This window comes from Leptopilina boulardi, unplaced genomic scaffold, assembly GCF_019393585.1.
Source record: "Leptopilina boulardi isolate dan_hultmark-lab unplaced genomic scaffold, ZJU_Lbou_2.1 LbouV2_285, whole genome shotgun sequence".
In the NCBI taxonomy this organism is placed as follows: Eukaryota; Metazoa; Arthropoda; class Insecta; order Hymenoptera; family Figitidae; genus Leptopilina; species Leptopilina boulardi.
Window position 1 is genome coordinate 658,894 of NW_026137846.1, and position 14,347 is coordinate 673,240.

Consider the following 14,347-nt stretch of genomic DNA (forward strand, 5'->3'; position numbering starts at 1 on the left):
GGATGATCGAGATTCTACTGTATTTGTTTTGTTTATAATGTTTAAGGACATAAATTTTGCATTTTGCCTATATAATTTTTAACCCCTTCGCAGTCTAGTTAAAAATCACTTATAGGCCTAATAAGGTTTTTAAACAGAGCTTCCAAAAGAATTTGATTTCATCGTATTTAAGATTTTTGGGTTCATCTGTCATCAAATTTGAATTCAGCGACTCCGAAAACCCCCGAGAAACAAATTTCGACCGAATAGCATCAGTCTTGAAATTATCCGCCATATTGGGTCGCCATATTGTTCCACAATTTTAAATTTTGAAAATCTGACGTCATATTCATAATTAGAGAACCAAAAAACCCCTAAGTAACGAGTTTCCAGCGAATCGAATCAACTTTTAAATTTTTATGGTCTCCATTTTGGGTTCGCCATTTTAAATATTTTAAATCTAACTTTAAATTCGGATTCAGCGACCCCAAAAACCTTAGTATACTTATAACCAGTCAAAAATTATAAAAATTATATCACTAAATTATATTTAGTATTATTATTATTTTATCAAAAATTGTCCGAAAATTTTTATTATAAGATATGACGATTTCTGCCAAAAAAAACGGTCTGCCATAAAAATATACATATGACTTTACCCCCACAGCACCGAAAATTTCCTGAAAATTTCCTAAAGATTTATTTGCAAACTTCGGAAACTTTAATTGCAAAGTTTAGAGAAAATTGTATAAAGATTCAAATGTCCAAAATGAATAAATGTTTGGTGTAAAACTTGACGGAAGATTTAAATTAAATTTTCCAGAAATTTTCGACGCGAAAATTGAGTGAAGATTTAAATTAAAGTTTCGTGAAATGTTTGGCGTAAAAGTTGACTAAAAATTTAAATTAATTATTTATTAAAAATTTATACCGAAAGTTGAGTGAAAACATAATTCTGTTTGACAGAAATAAATGTTAACTGACAAAAGAAAAAAGGGGCACTACCACATCTAAGCGTTTTAAAAAAAAATTTTACAACAGAATTTATTCTTATTATTAATTTGAAACATTTTTTAATACATTTTTAATTATAATAAATAATTTTTGAATAATAATTTTGATTTAAATGTTTAAAAGATAGAATTTTTATGTTCATTTTTTATTTTAATATATTGAAATTATTTTCCTAATTATTTGTAAAACGCATTTTCTTGTCTTTAACAATACTAATATAATTGTTTATTAATAAATAAAAAACTTTAAAATTAATTTTTGCAAATTTGTGAATTTTTAATTAATAAATAATATTTAAAAAAATAATTAATTTTATAATAACCTCTTCACATAACCTTCAGTCATGGTTTTACAGCATTATTTCAATACACTTTTAATTTTTATATTCACCTGCAATGTGAATATTCAAAATATTCAAATATCTCCGTGAAAAACCTTTTTAAATGAGCCCGCCCTTTTAAGTCGATAAGTAGGATTACTTGTCTATCAGCAAGTTGTAGAGCCTGTGGAATATTTTTTTTTTCTCAACCAGATATCTGTAGTGTAGTGGTTAGGGTCTTTAGCTAGCGCGCGGCGAATGTAGGTTCAATCCCCAGCACCCCATAATTTGTTTTCAAAAGTTCTTGCTCAACAAGCATGCAGTGCTTGATTCAATGTGAATCAAAGCAGAGCAACAATGTTTGTATATTATTTATTTTATTTTTAATCCCAGATAGTAAATTTTTTTTATTGATAATAATAATAAATATCTATCTATCTATCTATTATTATTATTAATATTAATAATAATATTAATACTTTTTAAATATTATTTTTGTATTTTTTACAAATATTTTCGTCCAACCTTTTCTGAAAATTTAATTTAAATTTTTAGGAAATGTTCGTCACAAAAATTGACTGAATATTTAAATAAAAATTTCACTCAACTTTCGGTATAAATTTTTAATAAATAATTAATTTAAATTTTTAGTCAACTTTTACGCCAAACATTTCACGAAACTTTAATTTAAATCTTCACTCAATTTTCGCGTCGAAAATTTCTGGAAAATTTAATTTAAATCTTCCGTCAAGTTTTACACCAAACATTTATTCATTTTGGACATTTGAATCTTTATACAATTTTCCCTAAACTTTGCAATTAAAGTTTCCGAAGTTTGCAAATAAATCTTTAGGAAATTTTCAGGAAATTTTCGGTGCTGTGGGGGTAATTTTGTGACCACTGTTTATTTTGTTAATTTAACATGTTAAACTGTATAAGAAAATTATTTTCAACCTTAATATCAAAATTTTCGAACTCAACATTTCTGGAAGCTGAATATGACAATTTAAATGAAATATATATATATATATATATATATATATGAGAGATTCTTTTTCAATCGCCCCAGCCCAAAAAGTCAATGTTCTGAGATTGGCTTCATACTTTGGTATAATGTTGTCCTATATGATAGTAATAAATCTCTAAAATATAAACTCATTAAAAAAATATTTGTAGAAAATACAGGGGGTTGAAGTTTTGACGTTAAGGGTAACATTGTCATTTTCAAATCCGTATAACTATGACAAAAGTCAGTGGATTTTAATTTATCTATAATGAATTTTAATGCATTTTTCACGTACTTTTCAAAAATGTATACGAAATTAAAAAAAAAAATTTTTGACCCCTTTTTTTCAAAATCAACCCTTATTTTTCAATTTTCACCCCATCGGGTATTTTTTTTTTTTTTTTTTATTTTCATTGGAAAGCTGAGGTTTTTTCCCATGAGCTATGTAAATATGAAAATGGGACAACAATAATTTTGTGAGAAACAGAATATTAAAGTAGGCGGTGCCGATAAGGGGTATACCTAGAGATCATCTTTGAGGATTTAGGTAGGCACCGCCTAACTTAATATTATGTTTCTCACAAAATTATTGTTGTTCCATTTTCGTATTTACACAGCTCATGGGAAAAAACCTCAGCTTTCCAATGAAAATAAAAAAAAAAAAAAAAATTCCCGAAGAGGTGAAAATTGAAAAATAAGGGTTGATTTTGAAAAAAAAGAGGTCAAAAAATTTTTTTTTAAATTTCTTATACATTTTTGAAAAGTACGTGAAAAATGCATTAAAATTCATTATAGATAAATGAAAATCCATTAACTTTTGTCATAGTTATACGGATTTGAAAATGACAATGTTACCCTTAACGTCAAAACTTCAACCCCCTCTACTTTCTACAAATATTTTTTTAATGAGTTTATATTTTAGGGATTTATTACTATCATATAGGACAACAATTTACCAAAGTATGAAGCCAATCCCAGAACATTGACTTTTTGGGCTGGGGCGATTGAAAAAGAATCTCTCATATATATGTTGAAACACTGGCGCTCCAGTTTTTGAGGATTTAAATTTAGTTTTAAGTTGCAGGCCTTATCAAACGAAAGTGACATCTTTTGATAAGAAAGCTTTAGTTGTTTTGGATTTTGATTGACAGGTCCCAATTATGAAAACTGTCACATTTCACAGCTTAATCCATTCTTCGAATTATATTATAATTACTGCCAACCCTTATTGCGCTACCTACAGTTTAATTGAGAAATCACTGTAAATTTGAATCTTCGAAGTTTTTGTTATAATCTCTCTCTTGCCTTCGGATCGTCGTCGTATCAACATGTGAATTTCCTTTTCATTTTTCGCTATAGTAATCATTTGTTGGATTCAGCTCCAGTTGACTTCGAATTTTGTTTTCATTTCGTTAGTAATTAAATATTTATCTAAATCAATTTTAAGTAAATAAATTTGTGCAAACAACGAGAACGAGTGGCAATACTTAATGTGTAAGTCTTTCTCTTCTTTTTATACGCTACAGGTAAGTTACAGTGAACAGATAAGAAATATAATTTTTTTTTTAAATTAATATTTCAACATGATAAACAATTTTATAAATTTTTAATTTATTAATTGATGTAGAATCGGAGATAAAAGAAGTGATGATCAAAATATATATTATCTTAATTTTGTTAAATATTGTGTTTTCTTTGAGTTGTGAATTCTCATTTCCTAATATGAGCGACACTCGGCATAACTCCGAAATTTTTGGTTAATTATTACTAATTCTCTCAATCTTATTTAAGTTAATTTTGCTACAGAATAAATTGTTTCAGTTTTAGTTTTATTGATTTCGATTAATCCGGTTGATAATACCGGTGAAATAAAAATTATCTGGCGCCCTTTCCTACCGGGGATTGAGCGAAATAGTTTAAATAAAAAGACCAAAAATGGAGGTAACGCATATTTATCGAATTCTATTTGTAATTGACGAATAATGATGAAATTAATAATTTTGTTTAGGATTTGACAAAGTTCAAATAATAAGATCTCCTTTTTGCTATGTGTAATTGTTATAAAATTTCATTATCATAATGAATACAGAATAAATCGTTAAGAAAAAGCGTTTCAATAAATATATATATATATATATATATATATATTGAAACGCAGGTTAAGCACTCCAAGGTTAAAAGGTCATAGGTCAAAAAGCTTACTTGTCAAGTACTTTAAAGTACTATTGGTCAAAGATGATAAGTCAAAAAGCAAACATAACCTTAAAATTATTGGCTCTGTAAGAAAAGGAAATTTTATTGTAATTTATTTTTAGTTTATTACTAAATTTTGATTTTTAGCCACTTTTATTAAAATTATAGTAATATTTATTAAACAACAATTAAAATAATTGCAAAATTGGGAAAAATCTCAAAATTTAGATAAACTTATTATAATTTAAATACTTGCAAGTCTTTAAAAAATTTATCATTAAAGTGGGAAATAATGGGGGTTGGCGCGCGTAGCCCCCCTAGTGTATATATATGTGACGCGATCTGAAGAAAGGGACCTTAAAAGCAAATGAATTATTGGTTATGTTTACTATAGTTTTACTTGAACTAAAAGTTTATTTTTGTTTTTGTAAAATTGAAAGTCAAAACAGCCAGGGCCGTATGAAGTTACACATTCAAGAATATTGTAAGAATTTGAACTGAGAACAAACGTTTGACGACTGGATTATTGTAAGTCAAACTTTCGACGAACATTTACAATCGCGCGAAGAGTAACTTTGCTGGGATATATAGTCAATGAATTGGGAATGAGGCCAAATCCGAAAAAGCTTCAACCAATCATCGGTTTTCCCATTCCGAAAGACCGAACACAACTGCGTCAGTTCAATGGCCTGGTGAACTGGTACCCAGATAACAAACGATAACCGCGTGTCTGCTGGAACACAGCGATTTTACCAGCTAACTTTTCGGAGCTCAAGTGGGCTTGCAATGTGCCAATAATAGATAATAGGTTTGAAATAATTTACAAATTTAAAGTTTATTTAAATTTATATTATCAGTTTTTAGCGATTTTTATTAAAAAATAATATAAAAATAAGAATAGGGGACAAATAAATTTATACAATTATGATATTCATGAATATTTTCATCACTTTTGTTCCTATTATTTTTATTTTTTTTAATAAGATATGAGAATGGTCTCAGTTAATTTCGCTTATACGAATTGGACCTGTTTTGGAATTTACTTGAGTTCATCTGAAGCGTATTAAAATTTCGAACGTTCTATTCGTAATAATTCTGTGAACAAAGTTAAAGAGATTTAATCTTTTTCAATTAGTCAACCCGAGTCGGAAAAATTTTGATTAATTCTTTTCAATTCGTGAAGTTGAAAATCAACCTTTAATTCGTCGAAATTCTTGCACGTGAATAGACTGCAGCACTAATTAATTCTTTTAAATTCGTACGTTGAAAAATCTTAATCTTTCTTTGAATCTTTTACAATGAATTTAAAATTTCTCCACGACACTTACATTATAAAAAATTCGTTATATCCAACTAAATTATTTAATTTTTGTACTAAAAGAATAATATCGAATATATGTGGCTCATTTCATTTAAATTGTCATATTCGTGTCCCTTGCCAAAAAAAATTATTTGATATAACCTTACTTGAAATTAATTTGTTTATATAGTAAAAAGCAATAATTTTCAATAATTTTTCTACTTACAAGGACATAAAAGTGATTTTCATAATATTGGCAGAACAAAAAGCAGGCAAAATGTCATAAGTGTAATGTGTCCCCGGAGACATTTTCAATGTTCAAATGAATGAAATGTCGAAAATATAGTGTTTAAACCAGATTAAAAAAATATTTCGTGAAGTATTAGTTTCATATTCAAGGAAAATCAAGGGTTGGTAATTAAACTTTATTTTATACAATGTCTAGAAAATGAAAATGACGTGTCCCTCACTTTTTTATTTTTATGTTTTGCCGGCAGAATTTCCTACTTTTGCCTGCTATTTCAATTACCTTATAAGCAAAAAAATTTCTTTACCATCGCATAAGCAGCAGAACACAACAACGAAGTGTGTGAAAAAAACGAAAACGATATAAGTATAAATCTGCTCGTTTCACCGAAAAAACGATATTCTAATTTTAAGAATTTTCAACTTATTTTAAGAACATGCGAGACTTAAATAGGCGCCACGAATATATTCTTAAATTAAGAATAGAATTTTCTTATATTAAGAATATTTTCTTAGAATCACTTTTTTAGAATATAATCTTAAAATAAGTATATTTTCTTCTTGTATCAAGAAATATACTTTTAGCAGTTTTAAGAATACTATAAACTTAATTATCAAATCCATAGTAAGACCTCTCACTCTTTTCATGGTGTTTATATTATTACCTACAAACAACACACAAATATAAATAATAATATAAAACATTGAAAAATAGAACAAAAAAAACAAGAAAAACAAAAAAAAAGCAAAAAACAACAACAACGTTAGAACACTCGTCTTTATTGATGCTACACTGAAAAAGCAATCGATAACAGCTATATACACGTTGTTGGATCGTGGCGACGACTGCACACACGCTTGACAGTTTTTGACCACTTTTGGTAATCAAAATTTAATCAAAAAAACTATAATTATATAAATAAAATAATTGCACGACGACTCGTTAGTCAATGGCGACGTGAACAAGCTAGCAGCACGTCAATTCTAGCGCATATTCTTGTTTTAAGAAGAAGAAGATTTAGTACATAGAAAGTATTCTTAAAGTTAGAATCTGCTGAAGAATATTATTAAGAATATTTATGTAAGAATATAACATTCTTAAAACTAGAATATTTTAAGAATATTTTTAAGAATATTTTTTTAAGAAAATAATAATCTTAAAACTAGAATACCGGGATGCAAGAACTAATCTTTGACGCTGAGTTGTGTAAAAAACATGCTCTGACATTTTTCAACTTATCTCAAAAACGAAACAATATTTTTTAAGTCTTAAAAATTACTTTTAAAGCTAAGATCTTAAAGATTATGTTGTAGGAGTTACAAATTTTTCCTTGCATTTTCCTAGATTATGCAGGGAATCAAAAACTGGGTACGAAATTGGGAAAATTAGACGTTTTTTTTTCGAAATCTTTCCAGTGTTATAATCGCTCCAGAAAGTCGAAAAAAAATTCTAGGTATATATTCAGAAGCAGAATTTTATCAGCTTTCAGGTGATCTAAGTTTCAAGTCTCTAACTTTTCTCAAACTTAAAATATCTTAATTTAGGTGCGACATCAACATTTCATCCCGCGCACGTCAATCGTACCGACAATTTCCGACGGTAGTGTAAGTATAACCGGTTTAATTTTATAAGCGAAAAACGAGCAAAATGTCAACAGTGTAATGGTCATAAGTGTAATGCAAATTTGTATATATATATATATATATATATATGGCTTCAGTAAAGGTAATAAATCATAGAGGCCTACAAAATAAAACTTTTTTCTTTTATCTTGATATCAGAATGGTTTCTGATGTATTTTTGGGCGCTGAACACGATCCCGGATCTTAAAATTGCCTAGCATGTCAGGATTTTGAAAAAAGTGGGGGTAAAAACGATATTGGATCCATTTTAAATTTTGAAAATCTGACGTCATATTTGTAATTAGCAACCCAAAAAACCCCTAAGTAACGAGTTTCAAGCGAGTCGAATCAACTTCTAAATTTTCATGGTCGCTATTTTGGATCGGACATTTTGAATATTTTAAATCTGACTTCAATTTCGGATTCAGCGACCCCAAAAACTTCAGTATATTTATCACCAGTCAAATCAAATTATATTTAGTATTATTATTTTATCAAAAATTGAAAGAAATAAATTTTTATAAGATATGACGATTTCTGCCAAAAAAACCGTCTGCCATAAGAAATATATGACTTTAATTTTGTGACCACTATTTATTTTGTTAATTTAACATGTTAAACTGTATAAAAAATTAGTTTCAACCTTAATATCAAAATTTTCCAACTCAACTTTTCTGGAAGCTGAATATGACAATTTAAATGAAATGAGCCATTTATCTTAATATAGTTAAAATTCTTTCACAAAATAAAGGAAGACAGTATTCGTAAAAGTATACTGTAGAATAAATTATGAATAAATATAGATGTACGTTAAATTATTTAAAAGTTGTAGTATATTATCGGATATATCAGCAGGACTATCGTTTTATTTCTCTTAATATTATAGAAAAAAGCCGTCGTGACGCACTCAGCTTAGCACGCAGCTTATACTGAAAAAAAATTCTAGTTAGAATAACCAGAATTCTGGTTAGGGTATATTTAACATTTTGATTCTGCTTAGGTTAACCAGAATTCTGGTTATTTTAACGAGAATTCTAGTTAATTCAACTACAATTCTGGTTAACATAACTAGAATAACATCCGGACATATTCCCGAATCGAATTTCTCGAAAGGCAATTTCCCGAAAGTCCAAATTCCTGAATGGAAAATTTTCCGAAAACCTTGTTCCCGAAGGTCTATAAACCCGATTTTTTTTTTTTTTTTTATGAAAAATATTATTTGTAGCATGTAAAAATTTAAAAGGCAATGTAGAATGACAGTTTTTTTAAATAATCGAGTTCTCGATTATTTTCACGGTATTCATTATACTGCAGCACGATTCCTCTCAGTCTTGTCTGTGCAGCCAACCATTTCTTTTTTTGGGCTGCTTTTATAGATCTTCCCAAGCTAAATTCGACAACGGCTATCTCCGTATCCGCCTGTTCTTTTTGAATCTCCGTAATAAGCTAGTACAAATCCGGGTGGTGTTTTCCTATCAGTATACAAAATCTGTTGTGCCACCCTTCACTATTGTTGTTGGTCCGATGAGTTCCTTGCACAGCCGATTCGTAATGGTTCCAAAGGTGTATAGGATATCGAGGAAGAACTGCCCTCCTTCGCCCTCGTGCTGGTCTTCCGTTTATATAGTTTTCCTCGAAATAATTAAAAACAGGAATAAGTTCTTCAGGCGCTTCATCGGCAAGAAGCTGAAAAGTAGTTTTAACGCGATCTGGCGGAACGAAAGCAAGAGCCATCATCATATGTGAAAAATTTTTTATTTCGCGATTAGTGACGTGGTTGTATGCTCCTTGCAACCCTTCAGCCTGGATACGGCGATACGCTGATTGACAAAGGTGAAAGAAGCAGCAAAGAATCGCAGAATCTGGGAACACTTCGGCACAGGCATTTAAAATGGAAGTTTCAAAATCCGTCATAATTTTCTCTGGGCTAAAATTTTCTATACGGTATTCTCGAGCCGCGGTTGCAACAGCAGTCAAAAGTGCAGCATATTGCGCACTTTCTTTCGATGAAAGTAAAGCATATACCAATGGCAGAGCAATTTCGTAGTTGTACTCGTCATCTAAATCTTGCACATTTCTTTTTACAAGTCCAAGAATTGTGAAAACTTGCGTAAATATGTTTGGCGAAACCTGTAAATAATTTGTAGAGATCTTTTATTATAAAATGCAGAAATAATTTTTAACATTCTTTAAACGGAGAAATGAATGCAATATATGTTAACCTTAAAAGTTCCGTCCAAGAACCAAATTTTGCTTCGCGACAATAATTCTAAATTTCTTCTTGAACTAAAAACAAGGACTCTGGACTCGTGGCTCTGAGATGCTTGCATGGAGTCATAGATTAAAAAAGTTTCTCCCGCTAGAGTGTTCCGATACCGCTCAGGGATTTCATCTAATTGATCCAATGATGTAGGATTTGGAGGGAGGTTTTTTCGATGTTGCCGTCTCATGGCTTTTTTTAAATTTTCTCTCTCAGGTAGCTGACTTATATCTCCTTCGCTCAGCTGCAGGAATTCTGCGCGTAAAATTTGAGCGGGCGGCTGCTCCGGGTGTTCTTCTGCTCCCCTTTTTAACCTACAGCGTATAGTAATATAATAATTAGAATTGAATTATAATTATAATTATAATAATAAAAAAATAAAATAAATAAAAATTATAATTATAATTATAATAATAAAAAAAATAAATAAATAAAAATTATAATTATAATTCAATCGTAAAGAAATGTCACATATTGTCTAACCTCGCCTTCAGTATTTCAGCCTCACATTCCTCACGGTTCGGTGCGTGAGTATGACCCGGCTCTGACACATCCTTCAACATGATAACATTTTCACCTGGTTCACACGTTACAGAAATCACCCGAATAGTACATGTCTTCCTTCGAACTCCAACACAATCCCAATAAGTTTTTCCTGACTTAGATCTCGACCGCTGATAAATGAATCTGTCTAATATTAACTTTGTGCCAAGGTTGACGGCATTTTCCATTTTAAATATTAAAAATAAGTTTATACAAAAAATTTTATAAAAAAAAATAATTAACAAAACTGACAAACTCAAGACTGACAGCAGTTTAAAAACATTATAGTAGTTGCTATGGTAATCATAACCGTTCAATTTTCTATATACATTTCAAATCTTTTTATCTGTAATTTTTTTTTTTGAAAATTTAAATATTTTTGGGAATATCTCCATTCGGGAAATTTCGCATTCGTAAAAATGGTCTTCGGGAAAAAGGTTTTCGGAAAATTTTACATTCAGGAATTTGGACTTTCGGGACATTGTCATTCGGGAATATGACCGGGAATCGTTAAAGATAGCCTAACCAGAATTTTTTTTTCAGTGTATCACATTGACGACTCTAATCAGACTAAGCTTTCCCTACTCTTTTTTTATTTACTATATAAATTTTCTACTTCAATGACATCTATGTATCAGTTCAAACTTAAAGAATCTCAAATCCTACACTCAACCCCCCTGAAATGAGATACGTTTTAAATCTCCAAAACTTACATCTCTCGTCATCATACATTCATTTTAATTTACATCTCCGATTAACTTCAAACAATTTTTTTTCATTATAAAATCCATAAAATGAATATTATTTAACTTTAAAACAAAATACATAAAATATCACAATTTACTCTTACAGTCAATTTAATTAAATGTCATCGTCTACCCGTGAAACCAGTTCTCACAAAAGTTCACACTCTACATTATTTAACTTTCTTTGGCATATGATCACTGCACTATCACTCAGCATTAGCCTCGTCAACACTATCCTCTTCTAAATCATTGTCGCCATAATCAATCCAAAGTTTGAGAAAATCAGCAACTGTTGACGTCTGCTTCGGAACTTCGTGTTCTCTAATTTTTTGAACAATGTAACGATTATTGCGCAACTGTTTGGTTATTCTATAAGGACCAAGGAATTTACTCGCAAATTTCATTCCAGAACCCTGCTGCGTTCTTTTAAGGGGGATTACTCATGAGAAGTGTGCAAAATATGTCAAAACTCAACATTTTTTTCCTCGCTTAGTTAGTTATAAAATTTAAAACGACTTCTTGCGTATTGAAAAGTATAATTTGTAAGGGAATAGTTTCGGTTGTGGGCACCCTTTTGTTTATAGCTCATAACTTTTAACCAAATGCATATTATGAGACTTGTGTGCATCAGTGGCCTTAGGTAACTGTATAAAAAAAACTAAATTGATTCCTTCAATTGGAAAGATTTTATTAAAAATTTAGTGAAGTGATCACTTTTAGTAAAAAAAAAGTAATACCCGGTTTTGGGCACCCTAGGAGAATCCGAAAAAAGTGAAGGAAAACCACCATAATTGAAATGAAAATGATAATTGCTGAATAACACGAGATATTACATTCCTGGAATATTTCATTAGAATATTGGGAATATTCTAAAATATTATTTCATTTACATTCCGGGAGCATAAAAATATCCACTTTTTGAAATACCTATTCTTTTGAAATGTTGCAAGAATATTTGGATATTTCATAGGATTACTACAGGAATATTTCTTTGGAATATTGTGGGAATATTCAAAAAAAAAATTATAAAAATATTATAATATGAATAATACATCAATATTCTTGAAAAAAATAAAATTTACATAATATTTTTCGAACTTACAAGAATATTCCTACAATATTCCAAAGGGACATTCGAATGGTCGGATATTTTTATATTCTTAGAACATCAATGGAATATTCCAAAGGATTATTTCAAATAAAGCAATGGAATATTATGGAAATATTCCATTTGAATATTGTGGAAACATTCCATTGGAATATTGTGATATTAATTGTTATAATTATTAATTATTATTATTTTTAATATAATGTATTAAAATATAATTTTAATTAATGAAATTTAATATAAGAAATTAATAATGCAAAAATGCGTATAACTTTTTTTAATATTAACATTTTTTAATGGGATTTGGCTTCTTTTTTCAGAATATAAAAGTATAATCAAGTTTTCTAAAAAGTGGTTATTTTTAACAAAAATGATATAAAGGTTTTCAGGAACGCTGATTACGATGATATCAAATTTACAGTTTTTCAGTTGACAACTGTCAACTCAACAATAAAGTATTCTAAACATTGATTATTTTTAACAAAAATGATAGTATATGAGGGTTTCTCAGGGTTGTTGATTCTAAATATAATGACAAATAATTGTCAATTTGAAATCATATTCGTAATTAGCGACCCAAAACCCTGTTATTGCCATTTTCGTTAAAAATAATTACTTTTTAGAAAAGTTGACAGGTTAATTGACAGCTGCCAATGGTCAATTTGACATCATAACCGTAATGAGCGACCCCGAAAACCCATATAACGTCAATTTTGTTAAATATAATTATTTTTTAGAAACTTCGACTGTTGCAATAACAGCTGTCTACTGTCAAATTGTCAATGTGACATAAAATAAAACAACCGGAACATGCACCTTTTTTATTTAAAAGACCAACAATTTATGTCGTTTTGACTTTTTGTTCAAATTCAAAATTAAACCACAAAATATAACGTAAAAAGTGAACAAAAAAAATTGTATCCACCTTTTTTTTAATTATTTACACCTATTTAACACACTTGGAAAAAAGGAGAAAATCACTTTTTCCTTCATTTTTTCAAGATATTTTCATGATGCTCACTATTTCTAAAAAAATGCGCGTATCGCTTCGGTATTAATACAAAAACAGTGTACTGTCAACATACAAGTTTGACCATATTCAGATCAGCAATATGTCGGCTTCCATAAATTATGTCACAGGCTTAGGGGGGGAGGGTTTACGAAATTGTGACAGTTTGTGACAGGGTAGGGGGGGGTGTTTCATAAACTGTGACATCACGAATTTACTTTAAAAGTAACTTTCATTTAACTAAAGAAATCAATTTTTTTTACTTCGTGAAATTTAAATATCTTTCATACAGCGCGCCGTTTTTTTATTAGGCGCATCTGAATCTTGCGTCACCTTAAAGTATGCAAAGATTATTTATGTTTAAAACAAAATTTATAAGAATAATTTTTATAGCTCTAAAAATAATAATAATGTAATCAGAACTTATAAAAATTAATATTTGTTGTGGCAAACCATATAAGATTTAATTTTAAGTAATAATAATAATAACGATAGATTCTTTTATTTGTATATTATAACGACTTATCGCTGAGAACGCTGTTCTCTCTCTGAAATAATTTTCGGCGTCGGCAAACATGTGCGTTTGTCGTCTGCTAAGTTTCACGCGTACCAACTTAAGAATTTCTTAAGTTGGTAATAGCGCGGGCGAATAATTCAAATTTGAATTATAGAATATTTGGGAAAATCACCTGGAAGGGCAGCTAAATGACGATAACGAGTCAATTACGAATTGGTTCGATACAATCCCCCTTTCTTAACTGCCGTTGCAGGTTATTTTCCTTTGCAGTTTATGAAGTCCAATTAACCATTCCACTGAATCTGGCTATGAAAATTAAACTTGTAAAATACTAAATGAAAATAAAAAGCATTTTAATTAAATGTTATGTCAAACTATTATAAAAATAAAAAATTAGGTAAAAATTAAATAATTGTATCTCTCAACTGTCATTTTGGAACTATAGCGCTTTTTCGATTAGCAAGGTTATGAAATGATACATATA

General features: G+C 29.3%; 1 protein-coding gene across 1 annotated transcript in view; it reads right to left on the reverse strand.

The window, feature by feature from the left end:
• LOC127282173 (charged multivesicular body protein 4b) overlaps window positions 1–14,347 on the reverse strand; it is a 91,845-nt gene that overhangs the window by 39,276 nt on the left and 38,222 nt on the right. The gene's annotated exons all lie outside the window — the stretch shown is intronic.